This window comes from Talpa europaea (assembly GCF_964194135.1).
Source record: "Talpa europaea genome assembly, chromosome: 1".
Lineage (NCBI taxonomy): Eukaryota > Metazoa > Chordata > Mammalia > Eulipotyphla > Talpidae > Talpa > Talpa europaea.
This window is the reverse complement of record NC_140073.1, coordinates 56,993,985-57,011,976: the sequence shown is the minus strand read 5'-3', so window position 1 is coordinate 57,011,976 and position 17,992 is coordinate 56,993,985. Positions and strand designations below refer to the sequence as shown.

Genomic DNA, 17,992 nt, shown 5'->3' with positions numbered 1-17,992 from the left:
AGAACCCCAAAAACTCCACAGAAAAACTAATTCAACTCATCAATCAGTTCAGTAAATTGGCAGGATACAAAATCAGCACACAAAGTCAGTAGCCTTCCTATACACAAACAATAAATCTGAAGAAGAAGAAATCAAAAAAACCATCCCTTTTATTATTGAAACAAAAAAAATCAAATATTTGGGAATAAATCTAACAAAAGAGGTGAAGGAAGGACCTATACAAAGAAAACTATAAAACACTGTTAAAAGAAATAGAAGAAGACACAAAGAAATGGAAAGACATCCCCAGCTCATGGATTGGAAGAATAAACATTATTAAAATGGCCATCCTACCAAAAGCAATATGCAGATTCAATGCTATTCCAATCAAAATTTCAATGTCATTCTTCAAAGAAATAGGACAATTATTGATGAAATTCATATGGAATCACAAAAAACCCCGAATTGCCAAAGCTCTCCTGAAAAAGAAAGAAGGGGATGGAGGCATAACACTCCCAGACTTCAAACTCTACTACAAAGCCATAATCATCAAAACTGCATGGTATTAGAACAAGAACAGACATACAGACCAATGGAATCGAATAGAAAATCCAGAAATAAACCCACAGATTTATGGTCAACTAATCTTTGACAAAGGAGCAAAGACTATGCATAGGGGCAAAGAAAGTTTGTTCAATAAATGGTGCTGGGAAAACTGGGTCGCTACATGCAAAAGAATGAAGCTTGACCACTACCTCACACCATACACAAAAATCAACTCAAAATGGATTAAAGAACTAGACATAAGACCTGAAACCATAAAATATATAGAAGGAAATATAGGCGAAATACTACGTGATTTGCACATCAAAGACATCTTTACAGACACATCACCCAAAGCAGTGATAGTGAAGGCAAAGACAAACAGCTGGGACTACATCAAATTAAAGAGCCTCTGCACAGCTAAAGAGACAATAACAAAAACAAAGAGAAACCCCACTGACTGGGAGAACATTTTTGCACCCAACACTAATGATAAAGGACTGATCACAAAAATTTGCAAAGAGCTGATGAGACTCAACAACAACAAAGAAAATAACCCAGTCAAAAAATGGGCAGAAGAGCTAAAAAGAAACTTCTCTGAAGAGGAAATGCAAATGGCCAACAGGCATATGAAAAAATGTTCAACATCACTTGTCATCAGGGAAATGCAAATCAAAACTACCATGAGATACCATCTTACACCAGTGAGAATGGCACATATTAAAAAAACTAGCAACCACACATGTTGGCGAGGTTGTGGAGAAAAAGGAACTCTCCTGCACTGTTGGTGGGAGTGCAAACTCGTCCAACCACTATGGAGAGCTGTGTGGAGATTTCTGGACCTACTAAACATAGAGCTTCCATATGATCCAGCAATTCCACTCCTAGGTATTTACCCAAAGGACACAGAAACATCAATTCCAAAGAGCACCTGCACACCTATGTTTATAGCAGCACTGTTTACAATAGCTAAGCTTTGGAAACAGCCCAAATGCCCAAAAATAGATGACTGGATCAAGAAGATGTGGCACATATATACCATGGAATATTACTCAGCATTCAAAAAAGATAAACACATGCAATTTGCAGCAACATGGATGGCACTGGAAGGGATCATGCTCAGTGAAATAAGCCAAAAAGAAAAAGAAAAATACCGGATGGTCTCACTCATAGCAGGAATCTAGAAAACTTAAATAAGGGACCAGGAAAATGAATAACTATAAGAAAGTGAAAATCAAAGTCAACAAAAAACTATGGACCAGCGACACTTTTTGGGGGGTGGGGGGCGGGAGGGGAGGGATTAGGGTCAGAATGGGGGGGTTGCAATTGTATGGGGAATATAAAAATAAAATTTATTATAAAAAAATAATATAAAAAGAAAAAGAAAAAAAAAAGACATAACCTATGAAGCTTGCCACAGCCAATGCAGCACAATTTCGGGAAAAAAAAAAAAAAGAAATTCTGCTTTATTTCTTTATGCACATAATGAGCTAGCAGTGAAAGAAATTGGGAAAATAATCCCATTTACAACTGCATTCAAAATAATTAAATGCCTTGGAAGAAGTTTAACTAAAGAAGTGAAAGACCTGTATACTAAAAACTGTAAGACACTGTTAAAAGAAAAATAAGTCACAACAAGATGGAAAGATATTCTGTGATCATGGATTGGAAGAAATAACATCATTAAAATGACCACATTTCTTAAAGCAATATACAGATTCAATGTAATTCCTAGCAAAATCCCATGACAACAAGGTGAGCTGTGGGTCCCAGGAAAGTGAAGGCCTACCTGAGGGGCTGTTGAAAGCGAGAAACCCCACAATTCCCTTCTGGAACTGAGTAAAGAAAAAGGGAAGCCTTCATAAACAAAGGTTAAGACAGGCATGTAGGGGAAGAGGCCAGCAGCATGCAGAGACTCAGTGATCTTCAGGAACAGCACTCATCACCCCATCCACAGCAACAGTATCCTGTCCTCCACTATTTTGGATTCTGGCACAACAGTGCCAGACTCAGTCTGACCACCAGTTCCCGACGTCCCAGTAGGAACACCCCAAAGATAAGCCCACCAGTACCAGTGGCACGGTGCCCAATTCATAGAACAAATTAGAAAACAAACAACAGGAAGAAGGAAAAAATACAAATAACCAAGCAAGCCCTCTGCGGAAGGACACACCACAAAAAGAAAATTGGCCCCCAGAACTCAACAACAATGACGTCTGTGCCTGCCAGACAGTGAATATAGAATCACCATGATTAAAACAATAAAGAAGATTAAAAGGAAATGAATGATATGAGAAACATAATTAATGAACTAAAAAATAAAATTGAATCTTTAAAGAAGTAAATGAAGGAAATACAGGATATTAAAAGATTAATGGAGGAGCTAAAGAACTCTGGGAAAAATAACAAAAACAGAATTGATGAAATGGAAGAATGAATCAGTACTCTAGAATATATAGATATAAAAAGAACTTAAAAAGAAGGGGGAAAGAGAAGTACAAAGGAAAAGAATGAAGAAACACTTCAAGGACTATCTGACACCATGAGAAAAGGAAATACAAGAATTATAGGAATCCCAAAAGGTGAGGAGAGACAAAGGAACTGAGAAACTATTCAAGGAGATAATTGAAGAGAACTTTCCAAGCATGAAGAACATGAAAATAGACATACAGAAAGCTAGAACACCAAATTTCAACAATGAAAAGAAAACAAGCAAGACACATAATAGTAAAACTTCCAAGAGCCCAAGAAAAGGAAAACATAAGGAAGCTGACGAGGGGGGAGAAACAGATAACCTATAAAGGAAAACCAATCAGGCTGACATCAGACTTCTCCAAAGAAACACTACAGGCAAGAAGAGAATGGAGTGACATATTCAACAAACTCCAAGTCAACTGTGGATTCCCCAACACCCATTGTTCTTGGGATTTTGCTTAGCACCCAAAGTTGCTACTGATCAAACTAAAATGTAGAGTCAGGCAGGGGAATTCTCACCAAGACAAAAGTCTTGGCATGAGGATATCTGCTGAAAACAGCAGGCAGATATTATGGCCAGATTAACATGACCAGTTAGACCACCTTGACAGGAAGTTGAGTATAAACAGGGACTAGAGATAGGATGTTTTGATCAGCAGCAACAATGGAGATGCCCAGGCAATAGCCCCTATTCATTTCCCCCTAGCTGGTGCCAGACCATATGCCTCCCTAGTCAACATCCCCACCAAGCACATTTCTCCACTCATTCCTCCACAAACATGCCCACTTTTCCTGAATCTGATATCTAATACCAAATAAATGTGAGACTGGCAGTGGGGAAGGCATTGCATCTCCAGAGTTGTGAGCCCCTTTAGGTTTTCTCTCTCTCTCTCTCTCTCTCTCTCTCTCTCTCTCTCTCTCTCTCTCTCTCTCTCTCTCTCTCTCCTACTTAGACATTGAGTTATATTTCCTCCATTCCATGCTGCTCCCAATGCTGCCACGCCATGTGGCCAGTCAACAAATGCCAACCAAGAATACAGAATACTTTACCCTGCAAAGCTCTCATTCCTCTAAGAAGGAAAAATAAGGACCTTTTCAGACAAACAATCTCCAGAAACTCACTACTACCAAACCCCCACTCCAAAAAATGCTATAAGAAGTCCTAAAGCCAAAACCAACAGAGGAATGAATAGAAAGAAGAATAAGGTAAAGAATAAAATCACAAAAAAAGACAAACAAAATGGCAAATATAGAGGACAATATACCAATATTAACCCTAAGTGTAAATGGACTAAATTCATCAATAAAAAGACACAGAGTAGCAGGCTGGATTAAAAAAACAAAATTCAACCTTCTGCTGTCCCCAGGAAACACATTTAACTACAAAAGATAAATATAGACTGAAAATAAAAGGTTGGAAAACAATCCTACAAGCAAATGGACCAAAATAAAGGGCAGGGAGAGCTATACTTATATCAGATGAAATAGACGTCAAACTGAAAAAGATAAAAAGAGAGATAAATGGACATTAAATTATGATTAAGGGGACAATATATCAGGAGGATATAATACTCATAAACATATACTCACCAAATGAAGGAGTGCCAAAATTTATAGAAAATTATTGGGCCTCCCTTGTGGCACAAGGGGTTAAGACACAACCTATGAGTCAATCCGCAGCCACTGCAGCACGAGTTTGATACCCCAGTGGCTGGGGAGAAACCCACATGGCACAGCAGACCTCTCCCGACTTGCCCGCTACTTCCCTCAGCAGTGTATTTCAGTCACTCTACCTGTTCTGCTCCCCACTCTGCCTCTGGTGAATCCTCGTACTGCCCCCACCTCTGGCCTGTACCCAGTTCTTGTATGCATAAGTAAAAATAAATTTGAAAACAGACATTAGAGAAAATACATATATAAATTAAGAGACTTCAACACCCCACGTTCAACAATGGACAGAACAATGAGACAAAAAATAAACAAGAACACTAGAGCCCTAAATGGACTACATTTTAGTTTGACCTAAATGGGCTGGACCTAATGGGCTTAACAGGACACTGCACCCAAAAAAATCCAAGTACACATTATTCAAGTGCTCACAGATCATTCCCCAGGATTGATCACATGTTGGGCCACAAGACAAAGATCAACAGATACATCAAAATCATACCAGAGAAGTATCTTCTCTGATCATAAAGGCAACAAAATAGAAATGAACCATAAAAAAGAAAGCAAGGAACTCTCCCACTTCGTGGATATTGAAACCCACATGATGGAAGTCCACTGGATTAAAGAGGAGATCAAAGAAGAAATTGAAAAATACTTTGAGATGAATGACAATGAGGACACAACTTTCCAGAATGTAAGGGACACAGCAAAAGCAGTAATAAGAGGAAAGTATATAGCAATACAAGCTCACATCAAGAAACAAGAAGGAACTCACAGAAACAACCTAATCTCCCATCTCAAAGAATAAGAAAAAGAATGACAAAAAAAAAACCAGTAGAAAAGAGGAAATAATAAAAGTCAAAGCAGAAATATATGAAATAGAAATTGAAAAACAATCCAAAAGATCAACAAAATGAAAAGTTGGTTCTTCAAAAAATAAACAAAATAGACAAACATCTATCTAGGCTCACAAAGAAGAAATGGGAGAAAACACAAATAAATAGGATCATAAACAAAAGAAAAAATAGCAACACACATAGAAGATATCAAAAGAACACTCAAAAATTACGATGAACATTTATATGCAAACAAGTTCAACAATCTAGAAGAGATGGAAAAATTCCCAGAACAGTATAATCATCCAAAGCTAAAGAAGAAATTGAACACCTAAACAGACCAATTACAAGCAGTGAAATTGAAAGAGTAATCAAAACCTGCCCAAAAACAAAGCCCAAGACCAGACAGCTTCACAAATGAATTCTATCAAATGTTCAGAAATGAAATTGTGCCTATCCTACACAAACTCTTTCAAAAAAGCGAGCAGAAGAAGTATACCAAATACGTTTTATGAAGCCAACATTACACTAAAACCAAATCCAAGCAAAGACAACACATACACAGAAAACTACAGGCCAGTCTCCCTAATGAACACTGATGCAAAAATTCTCAATAAAATCCTTGCCAGCAGAACCCAACAGTGCATCAAAAGGATAATATACCATGACCAAGTGGGATTTATTCCAGGGGCACAAGGATAGTTGAATATCTGAAAATAAATTAATGTAATACAACACATCAACAAAAAGAAAAGTAAAAACCATATGATCGTATCAATAGATGCTAAGAAAGGAACATACCTTAACATGATAGAAGCCACATATGACAAACCCACAGCCAATATTATTCTCAATGGTGAAAACAGAAAGCCTTTCCTTTAAAATCTGGAACAAGACAAAGATGTCCAATCTCACCCTGCTTTTCAATATAATACTGGAAGTCCCAGCCAGAGCAATAAGACAAGAGAAAGACATATGAGGAAATCAAATAGGGAAAGAAGAAGTAAAACTATCACTATTTGCAGATTACATGCTAATATACAAGAGAACCCTAAAACTCCACAGAAAAATTAATTAAAATAATAAACCAGGGGGCCTCCCCGGTGGCGCAGCGGTTGAGCGCTGGGTTGCGAAGCTGCCTGCGGCCTCTGCGGTGCCGGTTCGATCCCCGGCTGCTCCCCGGCCACCGGAGGAGGGTCCCGCATGGTGCGCAGACCTCTCCTGCCGCCCGCTGCTCCCCTCAGCAGTGTACTTCCGTCCTTCTGCCTGCTCTGGTCCCTGCTCTGGCTCTGGTGAATTCTCTCACCCTCCCGCGCTTCTGACTGTACCCAGTGCATGTATAAATAAAAAACAAACAAATAAATAAATAAATAAAACATGCCTCTATTAAAATAATAATAATAATAATAAACCAGTTTAATAAATAGTAGGAAATAAAATCAACACACAAAAATCAATACCCTTCCTATATGCAAACAATCAATTGGAAGAAGAAATTAAGAAAACTACACCACTTACAATTGAAACAAAAAAAAATCAAATATCTGGGAATAAACCTAACCATGGAGGTAAGTGACCTATACAAAGAAAATTATAAAGCATTGTTAAAAGAAATAGAAGTAGACATAAAGAAATAGAAAGACATTTCCTCCTCATGGATTGGAAAAATTGACATCACAATGGTCATCCTACTGAAAGCAAATTGCAGATTCAATGCAATCCTGATAAAAACCTCAATGACATTCTTCAAAGACATAGAACAAATATTGATGAAATTCATATGGAGTCACAAAAAAAATTCAAATAGCCAAAGTTCTCCTGATTAAAAGGAGAATGGAGGTATCACACTCCCAGACTTCAAACTGTACTACAAAGCTATAATAATTAAAACAGTACGGTACTGGAACAAATCATACACACAGACCAATGGAATTGAACAGAAAACCCAGAAATAAAGCCACACATATATGGATAACTAATCTTTGACAAAGGAACAAAGAATATGCAACGGAACAAGGACAGTTTGTTCAATAGATGGTGCTGGGAAAACTGGGTCGCTACATGCAAAAGAATGAAACTAGACCACTACCTCATACCATGCACAAAAATCAACTCAAAATAGATAAAAGAATTGCACATAAGACCTGAAAATATATAGTAGAATATAATATAGTCTATATATAGAGACAGATAGATATTCATAAAATATATAGTAGAAAATATAGGTAAAACACTACATGACATTCACTTCAGTAACATTTTTAAAGACTCATCTCCCAAAGCAAAGAAAGTGAAGGAAAAGATAAACAGCTGGGATTACATCAAACTAAATAGATTCTATACTGCAAAAGAGACATTAATCAAAACAAAGAGACACCCTACTGATTGGGAGGAAAGTTTTACACTCCATACAACTGATATAAGGGACTGATCACAGAGATCTACAAATAGTAGATGCAACTCAACAAAAACAATGCAAACAATCCAGTCAAAAAATGGGTAGAAGAGCTAAAAAGACAAGCCAAGGAGATGAAAATGCATGTTAGATAAAGACACCTGTGACTGTCTCCCTCAGGCAGTTTCATATAAATGCTTCCTATAGAAGGACAGAAAGTCACGTCACCCTACAATAAATATGTCTATGCTTTGGGATTTGATTTTTCAAATTTGCTCCATGAGAGGATGTAGTTTTCTGGCAAAAAAAAAAAAAAAAAAAAAAAAAATATATATATATATATATATATATATATATATATATATATAGGAGCAGCAGTTTCTATAGTCCACTCAGAAACTGAGCTTTATTTCACCACTGAAGTAAGAAAACTCATTCTGGAAGTTCTAAGATAGCTAGAAGCAGAAAAAAAAATCATACATTTCCAACAAAAAAAAATCACAAGTCTAAAGATGTATTTTGAATAATGAGGACATGCACTCCACTGAAAACTGTAGTGAGATTCAAAGGAAATAAAATCACAGGCCATGTCCCAAAAAATTTCATATACCTCCCACAAAGACAAAATTTTTTTTAAGATTTATTTTTTATTTATACAAGCACTGGGGTGTAGGCCAGAGGTGTGGGAGAGTGAGAGGATTCACCAGAGAGAGAGTGGGGAGCAGAACAGACAGACAGACCAGAAGCACTGCTGAGGGGAGCAGCGGGCGAGTCAAGAGAGGTCTGCTGCACCATGTGGGTATCTCCCTGGCCAGTCTGGAATCGAACCCATGCTGCAGAGGCTGTGGACAGCTTCACAGCACTGCGCTCAACCACCTGCGCCACCAGGGAGGCCCTCGAAGACAAAATTTTTCAACAGGAAATAATTAGAATAAAGGCATCAACTATTTGGCATTGATTTTTGGCTCAATCAGAATTCAGAGAAAGGAGGAATCAGGGGTGTTTAGGAAGAGATGGAAATGACATAGATTCAGCACTGAATCTGAGGAAGCGGGTGGAGGACATACATATTCCCTGTGGGTGATACATCATGAGAAACCCAACAATGCAGAAAAGGCAAGCCTTGTGCAGAAGCTTCTGGAAAACTGGCCCCCCCAGAGGTGAATGTTTATTGTTTCAGAATACGATTTAGTAGGAAAGGACAGTCTGTGAGAGGCCTCAGAACCAGACAAGAGGGTGTACTGATTCAAGATCGAAACTGGAAAAGCCTTCACCCATCTAACCCTGTGGCTCTAAACTAACCCTGGGAAACAACAAGGGACCAAGGGAAAGGGAATGTGGAAGAAAGTGCACATTTACAACATACTTGTGGGTTTAAAGGGCACATTTACAATACACACATATGTCAGATGCTCAAGTTAAAAAGAGTATAAAACGTCCTACCAGTGATGTGGTTAGAGAACCTGAAAGAAGGAATCAAAGGAAGATTCTCACAACCACGTCACCTGGAATCCCTTGAGAGGGAAAAACAATTCCCCAATGAAAATCAATTCATGCCATGTGGAAACAATCCACAATGTGAGAAAAATCAGATCTGCAGCTGCTACAAGCATTAGAACCTCAAAGAAATGGAATATTCCGAGACATATTCTGTGTTATAGTTAAAGCAGTTACAAGTAAATGTATTAAACAGATATTTTTATAAGAATGAATGAATAAGGAAAGTACCTAACACTGTGAGGAAAAAATAAGCAAATTTGAAAAAGAACCAACTTTTTCAACTTCTGAAAATGAAAATCAGAGGCATGGAAATCCAGCTGTGCATTGGTGTTAAGATAAGACACCATCAGAAAACCCAAATCCTCAAAACGTACTGCCTGTAGTTATTTCAGACATTCATTCCCACCCGTGATCATCCAGAAGGGAACAAGGACACCAGAATGTTTATCAGGAAAGGTTTTTTTGAGCTGCTATTGATGACAAGGACATTGTTGAGGGAAAGAAAAGAGGACCAGAGTGGAACCCTCAAATCTGAGCCTCTTCATTCCATGTCAGCAGGACACGTTAACTCCAAACAAGTCCATGGTATATTTATTCTTATTTTCGCTTTGTCTTGTTCTCTCACACACACAAATATACACATCCCCATCTTACTCTACCTTCCATTTTATTTGATTTAGCCAAATTGTTTTTACTATAATTTTATAACTAGGAACTAGGAAAAATCTAATAAAAAAATTATTCTTTTAAGATAAGTGTACTCTTTGCCTGCCGAGGGAAGCCATGGCTCATGATTCTCAGAAGCATCTGAAGTGAGTCGTGGCACCAAAGCATCGGACGCTGATGGGGTGTTTGCACCTCCTCCAGTCCCCACAAGCTGAGAAAATGTCTCCCCCTAATCATTTTCCTATGGAATAGGCTTAAGTATGCTCTAACAGGAGATGAAGTGAAGAAGATCTGTATGCAGCAGTTTATTAAGATTGATGCCAGAAGCACACTGATATACCCTAGCCTGCTGGTTTTATGGGCATCATCAGCATTGACAAGACTGGGGAGAATTTCTGACTGATCTGTGATGCTCAGGGTAGCTTTGCTTTTTATTGCATTGGACCTGAGGAGGCCAAGTATAAGTTGTATGAAGTGAGGAAAATTCTAGTGGGCACCAAAGGAATTCCTCCTCTGGTCACCCATAATGGTAATACCATCTACTCACCTGATCCCCTCTTCAAGGTGAATTATACCATTCGGACTGATTGAGAAACTGTCAAGACTACAGATTTTATCAGGCTTGACACTGGCAACTTCTGCACAGTAATCGAAGGTGCTAACCTGGAAAAAAAAAAAGGTACAATTACCAACAGAGAGACATCCCGGTTCTTTTGATTTTGTCCATGTGAAAGACACCAACAGCAACAGCTTTGCCACCTGCCTCTCCAACGCTTTTCTTATATTGGCAAAGGTAACAAATCGTGGATTTCTCTTCCCTGAGGAAAAGGTATCGCCTTATCATTGCTGAACAGAGAGAAGAGATTGGCACCCAAACAAAACAGCAGGTGAAATACTTACTAGGTGACATATTTGGATGAAAGGGTCTTGATGCTTAAATAAAGACAATACAGCATGACTTAAAATATATATATGTATATATATATACACAAATATGTTATAAATATATGTTAACATATATTATATATATACATATATATAACATATATGTATGTGTGTGTTATGTAAGAAAGACTATCTGGAGATATATAAACTAAACTGTTAATACTGATCACAGTTAAAGGAAGATATTGTCAGGGATTTTTGCTTCCAGTGTCATTCATTTCTATGATGTTTGATTGTGTGCAAGCATTTCTCTTGCAGTTAGAAAAAAATAGTGGCTTTTTAAATAATGAGCTAAGCAATAATTCTTCCCCAGAGACAATTCCTTGAGTTAAAAAACAGATTTATGAAATAAAGAAGCAAATAAGAGAACAAGCCTCCCACCATCACCCTCCAGTGGACTGAGTGCTGGACTACTCTAGCCTCCTACAGACAACAAAGCCACTTGTGTACATTAATCCATCTAATGCAATATTAAATAGACAATTATTGTCCTATTCCATTAAAATAGAAGTTCTAGGGGGACATGATGACTCCTGACTTTTGGTCCGTTGCTGTATCTCAAGCTCCCAGATAATGACTACGAAAGCCTGAGTTCCAGGGGAATGTGAGTGAATGGAGGCACACTACAGGCGAGGCGCAGAGAGGTTATGAATCATGTCCAAGTTCACACTTTAAGCAAATGGTAGCACCACACTTGAACCCACATGGTCTATTTCTAGCACCCACCCTTTAACTTGAATACTCTCTCTCTCTGTTCTTTCACATGACAGAAAAGACACACACTCCAGAAAAGACATCACACTCCAGTCACCTTCTCAAAACAGAAAGCAAGGAGGACGAGCCAGAAGACAGTCATGAAAACTTAGCATACTCACAGCCTCTCTCTGCAGCTTGCTCTAGGGTAGCGTGGTGCCCCCCTGTCATCACCGTAAGGCTCTGAAGGGATCAGCCATCAACTCCCATTTTTCAAAATTCTTTAGCTGCTGATATGAGGGAAGCATTTCTTTTATTTTCATGGCGATATGACGGATACATAACGTGCTACAGGTTTAAGCTGTAGAGCATGCTGATTGGATGCATTGATATATTGCAATGCAATTACCACCACAGCTTAAGCAAAACCCATATCACATCTTACAATGATCATTTCCTTTGTGTGTGTTGGGGTGGGGGAGAAGCTCAGTGCTGGCTTCTGATCTTTGAAGGGTCAAAGGTCAGCAGGTCAGCCACCATCCTCTTCCTAGCACAAAAATTTCTGGCGCCATTTGAGTGCTGGACCAGGCACTCCCACAAACCTGGAAGCAGAGGAGGAAGGCCAGACTCTTCCTGGCGTGTTTCTTTCTGGGCTCAGATCGCCGTCAGAGCAGTGACTGAGCAACAGCCACATTATCCCAGGACCTTTGCTTAAACGTTGCTGCTTCCTGTGACTTTCTTGTTACTCAGTGGAAACTTTCCCCGGAAGGGGAAAGAACAGCCGCAGGGACATGCCAGGCTGGCTGCTGGCACCCACAGCAGGGGACCATCCAGTGTGGGAGCCGGGAAGGGAAGGGCCTAAGAGGACCACCCTCGGCCCCCTGGGGTCCTTCCCGCAGCTTCCATGCAGGGGACTTCCAGCACCCAACTTTCACTTGCAGGGTCTGGCAGCCTCTTTCCACTCAATATTTGAAAAGTTGTCTTTAAATAGCACTGAAATCCGTGTTCTTCGCATTTCCACATGTGGGTTCTGCTCGACCCCTCAAGATCACGTAAAAGAAGCCGAGTTATTCATGTCCACACAGCGGCCCCTCAACTTGAAGGCAATAATCATGCCTCAGTCCACGTGGTTTTCTCAACATTGGCTCAGTGTTCCTGCTGGCTGCAGCCCTTGCCTCGAGAACGGGCTCCCTGTCATCCTTGGAACTCCTTTGCCAAACCCTGTTCCCCAGCAGGAGTGCTAGTGTTGGCCAAGGGGTGTCCAGGAACCCCAAAATATGAGGCAGTGCCTGCTCTGAAAGGGATCCAGCCGTCCACACACACAAAGGCAAAAGAGACACTGTTAGTGTGAAAAATTTTTAATTGAATTGCTGTGGAGAGAGGAGGAGGGGGAGGGAAGAGGTCAGGGGAGGGGGGAGGGGAGGGGTGGGGAGGGGGAGGTCCCAAAGAACAGCCTCCCACATGCCTTTCACCCACGTGTTTCTCCCAAGCTCCTCCCACTGTCTCCACACAACTCTACTCCAGGTGTCGCCTCCAAGTCACAACGATGACATGACAGTCAAACCTTCTGCCAGAGTCCACCGGCCGGAGGAGTCGCTCAGAGGGGCTTGGAGAAGACACGTGAAGGAGTGGCGTGTGGAGATGTGGGGGCGGAGATTTGGAAGAGACACGCGGGTGAAAGGCACATAGAGAGGCCGCTCGGGCCCTTGGCAGAGACACTGGCAGCTTTCCCCTTTATCTTCATGCCATCGTGGGTTATGGGCTGTATTTTGAACTTGGACTCTCTTCTCTCGTCCCAGCTCTCAGGGATTCACAAAACCCCTTCCTTGTGGGTCCTTGACAGAGCTGTGGCAACCTCTGGGCCTCGTTGTCCCTGTTTGGCTGCCTGTTTGGCTGGACATTTGCCTATGATGGGTGAAATGGGAATTTTGTTGGGAAACTCTTATTTGAAGTCTCTCTCTCTCTCTCTCTCTCTCTCTCTCTCTCTCTCTCTCTCTCTCTCTCTCTCTCTCCACTAATTCTATGAAAAATCTTTCACTAAGAGTATATTTCCTTTGCAGGGCAGGGCAGCCTTTGTGCAAGAGGTGACATTTGCGCGGGGCCTTCTAGTCTGTTTAGGAGTTGCCTGGCATGAAAGGGCGCCTTCTACATTTGTGAGTAGAGGTGTCGCCGTGTGAGGGCGCCCAGTCCTTGGGAAGCAGCAGCATGCATTGGAAGACGCGAGTGGGACTGAGCATGACGGCTGGGCCACAGTGGACAGCACCTCAGCATCTGCACATAACCCCAAAGGTCCCCAAGGGCAGTGGGGGCCCTGCAGGGATTTTCAGAACAATGAACGGTCTGGTCCGTACAGATTCATGTTCAGAATGACCGGGCGATGGGCGGGGGAAGGGGCGATAAACCTGCAGGGGCAAGATCAGTCACTGTAGGATCTTGGCCGGAAGCAGTGATGGCAGTGGCCTGGGGGAGAGGTCGCCTGGCCAGAATCCAGCCCCACCTAGTACAAAGCTCTTTCTTCAGACTTTCTCCCAGTGTGGCCTGCCATGGTGTGTGTGCGTGGAGGGGCAGGGTAAATGGGGGTGGGGCACAAAAGTTTGTATATACTTCTTCTTAATCGCGCATCTGTCCTCGGGCACTTAGGCTGTGCGCCACCCTTAGCTAGTGTGAATAATGTTGTAATGAACACAGCAGTGCATAGATCTCTTTGAATTAGTATTTTAGTGTTCTTTAGGTAAATACCCAGGTAGGATAACTGCATCATAAGGAATTTCTATTTTTAACATTTTGAAAAATCTCCTTACTTGTTTTCCATAATGGCTGTACCCATTTACATTCCCACCAACACAAACAGTTTGCTTAATACAGGACTTCTCAGAACCTTGACTATGCATTGCATATATTTGCATGCATATAAGTAGCATTCAGAGTTTCTCAAACTTTTTTAGCCACAGAGTATCTTTATAAGAGAATCTCAAATGACTAGAGTTTGCAGAACATGTAAAATAGAGACTAAAACCTAGAGCTGTCGTGATTCTGTCAGTTCTAGTTCCTGGAAGGAAAAAGTAAAAGAAACAACTTTCCATTGGGTTTCAACTGACGACTTACATTTTCACCACGTTCTCTGCTGTGGAAATCTCGTGTGTATGTATGTGTATGTGTGTGTGAGGGTGTGTATGTGTTTTGGAAATATGAGTGGCAGATTTTAGTCATTCTGTTTGGAGACAGGCTGGACAAATTCACCTGCTCTCCCCAGATCCCCCATGTTTGTTCAGGCCTGAAAGAGGTCAGCCCCAGGTGTTTGAAGAATGGCAGGTCCTGACCTTTGGAACTAAGAAACCAAGTCTACAACCCATGGAATGCTCTGCTCTCACGACATCCCCAGGCAGTATTCCACTGGTGTGTTTGGTGGATGGGGGAAGGGAGCAGAGAACTAGCTCAGAACCTCCTTACCCTTCAGAGGCTACTCCCAGGTGGCAGGTGCCTGGTTCTGCTTGTCCTGGCCTGAGTCTCATCACGCTGTCACTCACAGCTCACTAAGACTCCCAGCCTTGCATCACCATTTCTGGGTGTTCCTTGCCTGAGTGCTGGGCGAAAAAAAATTTAATATTCACACCAATCAACTCCCCAGGGATCTGGATCTTAAGAGAGCCCAGGCTTGGAATGCCTGCCCTGGAAGCTCCGCGGCCATTTCCTTGATGAGTCGCCAGGGTTGAAGTCTGGGCAGCCAACTCCGTGCCTTGGGAGGTGCCCCTTTCTCTATCTCAGGAACTCTCCACTGGAGAAACATCAGATGTTCCTGAGCCCCTGCCAGGGCTCCAGGATGAAAAGTTCAAAAGTGCAGAAGGGGACAGATAAATAGGAGAAATCTGTTACAGCGTTAAAATCAGGAAATTTCCCAGAGCTCCACATGGTGCCTTAGTAGAGTCCTGGGGGGAAGAGAGAAGGGCTCCTGATGCTGCCCTAGCTTTGGCCCTGGCGGGGGGTCACCTGGTCTGCTGGGTTCCAGCTCAAAGGACTCCAGGGACTCAAAATTCTTTCTGACACTGCAGAATGCTCTGACCTCCCTACTTTGGCCTGTACCAATTTCTAAGTGAAGCTCCTAGTGTCGTAAGTAGCTCGCTGCCCTAACCTCTCAGAGCAGGAACCCGAGACCCAGAGATAGAGAGAATATTGTTGGGGGAAAGACCAACCTATTTCACAATGGGGTTGCCCTGTAACAATATCTGTAGCTCAGGATTCCTGCTCAGATATCACCTACTTGATGAGGCCATGTGAAAATTAATTGAGATAAAATATGTAGAGATACCATAAGAGATAAAATATGTAGAGATGCCAACAGCAATAGCTGTTTTATTGCTATTGTTAACAATAGTCATATTTCAGTAAATATGCAAGGCAATTATAGCCAGCATTTAAATTGGCCTTGTGCTGAAAGTCAGGTACTTGTACTTGTATGGATATTGGTGAGTCGAGGTTCTTTTTCATTTCAGCTATCTCATTTTTCACTTTAAAATGTGCTTTTGTTCTGAAGTGGCTTTTAATCGATTTAACAAGTTCACAGACAAGCTCGAGCACACCCCCTTCATGTTTCCACCCCTTCCTAAAACATGTATTGAACAACTACAGCATCAGTGTATCAAGGTGCTCAACGGGGGTTTTTGAATGGCCGGGCAGACAGACGAGTGAATAGACAGCCCAGTGGCTGGCTGGATCCGAAGCTAAGAGAGCAGCGGAAGTCACCACCTGTAGTTCAGAATGGACAGTGGCATCACTTTGTGAAAAGCCATAAGGAAGGGACCGAGGGACAGGGGGAAATGGTGGTGTCCAAAGATCTCCGTGGAAATGAACAGCAGGGGTGGTGGAAGGGAGGGACGTGGAAGGCATTGCTGTGGTCAGAGCATGAGAGAGCAGAGTTATGTGCAGAGTAGGGGTGGTTCCTTGTGGGGAGAAGCCCCGGGGGCAGCCAGGGCAAGGGACATTCAGTGTGGACAGGGGTCTGGAGGCCCATAAATCTAAGCAGTTCAAGTTAGGGTATTGGATGGGCAATTCAGATAGTCTTTTCTTATTCTATCTCAAGTTAGAAATGACCTAAATTAATGAGGCTTTACATTTAATCAAATTGTTCCCTGAAGACATTCTCTTACATAAAATTGAATTTAATATGAAAGAGGAAATAGTGCACTAAACAAAGGCATGTATTTATAATCTGTGCCTTATTTTTATCGCAGAGTGGTGTTGCTTGAAGGTTAAATGTGCGTGTGTGCGGGGGGGGGGGGGGGGAGTGGGGGGAGTATAGTGAGCACTACATTGCTTTGTGGTCTGACCTTCCAGCTGCAAGCTGGTTGTGGAGCAACGGGGGAAATGTTGTGAAGATTCTGTATAGCAAAAGGTCACCATGACCAAGACATTCTGTTTCTCCTTCCCAATCCAAATACTTGAAATACATACCCTGGAACAAAAATTCCCAGTAAATTTTGGGTTGGTGAGCATAGCACGATAATTGCACACAGGAGGATTTGTTGTTTTATTCATTATACAAGCAGCAAAGGGCTGAATGGGAGGTAAGGAGACTCAGCCTCCAGCCACTGATCGCGCCATCATCATCGCCTGCTCTGTGACTGAATAATTGTGGAAAGGGTGACATGTGCGTTCAGCACCTTACAATATAAAAAGTCACCCTCAGCATTTTTTTCCTCAACTGTTATTAAATTGTCCATCATTTTCATAGCTCTGTAATTTGAGTACAGCTTCACACCTCCATGTGTGCACACGCTCCACTCACCGCCACCAAAGCTCGGGTGCCGATGCATACTTCTTCCTTCCCTGAGTGCTTCTCCCTTGACACCTCTTCCCTCCGGTAACCTCTGGTATATTTTTGACAGAATCTAAGTGCTATTTTTTGCGATGCTTTGCCAGTTTGTTTTCTTTGGTTATTTTTATTTCACAAGAGAACGAAACCATCCCTAACTGGCTTTCACTTTCTGACTGGTTTCATGTAGCATAATTCCCTCAAGCTCCATCCATGCGTCCCCAAAAGGCACTATCTCATCTTTTTTTCATAACTGAGTAATATTCCATTGAGCGTATAGTCCACAATTTGTTGTTACTTCTGAATTTGTCTGATGCACTTTCATTATTCTTATTTTTTACTTTTTTAAAGTTTATTGAGATTATAATTCACATAGCATACAGTGACCCATTTAAAGTGCACAATTCAGGGCCTCCCTGGTGGCACAAGGAGTTAAGCATCAGCACTATGAAGTTATCTGCAGCCACTGCAGCACAAGTTCAA

General features: G+C 41.4%; 1 protein-coding gene and 1 pseudogene across 2 annotated transcripts in view; both read left to right on the top strand.

Annotated features, from left to right (window-relative positions):
• The window catches only part of ME3 (malic enzyme 3), a gene marked incomplete at its 3' end in the record, with an annotated part of 220,180 nt that overhangs the window by 176,786 nt on the left and 25,402 nt on the right, over nt 1-17,992 (top strand). The gene's annotated exons all lie outside the window — the stretch shown is intronic.
• LOC311180290 (small ribosomal subunit protein eS4-like) lies at nt 10,180-16,362 on the top strand (annotated as a pseudogene). Its single transcript has 3 exons — nt 10,180-10,208; nt 10,264-10,891; nt 16,232-16,362. The product of its transcript is annotated as a small ribosomal subunit protein eS4-like (transcript).